This window comes from Musa acuminata, unplaced genomic scaffold (assembly GCF_036884655.1).
Source record: "Musa acuminata AAA Group cultivar baxijiao unplaced genomic scaffold, Cavendish_Baxijiao_AAA HiC_scaffold_613, whole genome shotgun sequence".
NCBI lineage: Eukaryota > Viridiplantae > Streptophyta > Magnoliopsida > Zingiberales > Musaceae > Musa > Musa acuminata.
Genome location: NW_027020852.1, coordinates 37,501 through 40,000, shown reverse-complemented (window position 1 = coordinate 40,000; position 2,500 = coordinate 37,501).

The window sequence follows — 2,500 nt, the reverse complement described above, 5'->3', positions numbered from 1 at the left end:
GAGCGGCGAGCGGCGGACAGCGAGCGAAGCGAGAGGCAGCACCGTCCCTGCTATACGAAAGCCCCATCCAGCCCTGTGCCACCCGGGGGGTTCCAGGGTGCTGAGATGGCTGACGTTTTGCTCCGCTCTCGACGGTCACCGCGCAATGCAAGAACATGTCCAAAAACTGTCCAAAACGGCCCAAAAACGGGCCAAAACTGGCCATTTTTGGCTGCGCGAGCGAGCGGCGAGCGGCGGACAGCGAGCGAAGCGAGAGGCAGCACCGTCCCTGCTATACGAAAGCCCCATCCCAGCCCTGTGCCACCCGGGGGGTTCCAGGGTGCTGAGATGGCTGACGTTTTGCTCCGCTCTCGACGGTCACCGGCGCAATGCAAGAACAGCCAAAAACTGGCCAAAACGGCCCAAAAACGGGCCAAAACTGGCCATTTTTGGCTGCACGAGCGAGCGGCGAGCGGCGGACAGCGAGCGAAGCGAGAGGCAGCACCGTCCCTGCTATACGAAAGCCCATCCAGCCCTGTGCCACCCGGGGGGTTCCAGGGTGCTGAGATGGCTGACGTTTTGCTCCGCTCTCGACGGTCACCGCGCAATGCAAGAACAGGCCAAAAACTGGCCAAAACGGCCCAAAAACGGGCCAAAACTGGCCATTTTTGGCTGCACGAGCGAGCGGCGAGCGGCGGACAGCGAGCGAAGCGAGAGGCAGCACCGTCCCTGCTATACGAAAGCCCCATCCAGCCCTGTGCCACCCGGGGGGGGTTCCAGGGTGCTGAGATGGCTGACGTTTTGCTCCGCTCTCGACGGTCACCGCGCAATGCAAGAACAGGCCAAAAACTGGCCAAAACGGCCCAAAAACGGGCCAAAACTGGCCATTTTTGGCTGCACGAGCGAGCGGCGAGCGGCGGACAGCGAGCGAAGCGAGAGGCAGCACCGTCCCTGCTATACGAAAGCCCCATCCAGCCCTGTGCCACCCGGGGGGTTCCAGGGTGCTGAGATGGCTGACGTTTTGCTCCGCTCTCGACGGTCACCGCGCAATGCAAGAACAGTGCCAAAAACTGGCCAAAACGGCCCCAAAAACGGGCCAAAACTGGCCATTTTTGGCTGCGCGAGCGAGCGGCGAGCGGCGGACAGCGAGCGAAGCGAGAGGCAGCACCGTCCCCTGCTTATACGAAAGCCCCATCCAGCCCTGTGCCACCCGGGGGGTTCCAGGGTGCTGAGATGGCTGACGTTTTGCTCCGCTCTCGACGGTCACCGCGCAATGCAAGAACAGGCCAAAAACTGGCCAAAACGGCCCAAAAACGGGCCAAAACTGGCCATTTTTGGCTGCACGAGCGAGCGGCGAGCGGCGGACAGCGAGCGAAGCGAGAGGCAGCACCGTCCCTGCTATACGAAAGCACCATCCAGCCCTGTGCCACCCGGGGGGTTCCAGGGTGCTGAGATGGCTGACGTTTTGCTCCGCTCTCGACGGTCACCGCGCAATGCAAGAACAGGCCAAAAACTGGCCAAAACGGCCCAAAAACGGGCCAAAACTGGCCATTTTTGGCTGCACGAGCGAGCGGCGAGCGGCGGACAGCGAGCGAAGCGAGAGGCAGCACCGTCCCTGCTATACGAAAGCCCCATCCAGCCTGTGCCACCCGGGGGGTTCCAGGGTGCTGAGATGGCTGACGTTTTGCTCCGCTCTCGACGGTCACCGCGCAATGCAAGAACAGGCCAAAAACTGGCCAAAACGGCCCAAAAACGGGCCAAAACTGGCCATTTTTGGCTGCACGAGCGAGCGGCGAGCGGCGGACAGCGAGCGAAGCGAGAGGCAGCACCGTCCCTGCTATACGAAAGCCCCATCCAGCCCTGTGCCACCCGGGGGGTTCCAGGGTGCTGAGATGGCTGACGTTTTGCTCCGCTCTCGACGGTCACCGCGCAATGCAAGAACAGGCCAAAAACTGGCCAAAACGGCCCAAAAAACGGGCCAAAACTGGCCATTTTTGGATGCACGAGCGAGCGGCGAGCGGCGGACAGCGAGCGAAGCGAGAGGCAGCACCGTCCCTGCTATTACGAAAGCCCCATCCAGCCCTGTGCCACCCGGGGGGTTCCAGGGTGCTGAGATGGCTGACGTTTTGCTCCGCTCTCGACGGTCACCGCGCAATGCAAGAACAGGCCAAAAACTGTGCCAAAACGGCCCAAAAAACGGGCCAAAACTGGCCATTTTTGGCTGCACGAGCGAGCGGCGAGCGGCGGACAGCGAGCGAAGCGAGAGGCAGCACCGTCCCTGCTATACGAAAGCCCCATCCAGACCCTGTGCCACCCGGGGGGTTCCAGGGTGCTGAGATGGCTGACGTTTTGCTCCGCTCTCGACGGTCACCGCGCAATGCAAGAACAGGCCAAAAAACTGGCCAAAACGGCCCAAAAACGGGCCAAAAATGGCCATTTTTTGGCTGCGCGAAGAGCGGCGAGCGGCGGACAGCGAGCGAAGCGAGAGGCAGCACCGTCCCTGCTATACGAAAGCCCCATC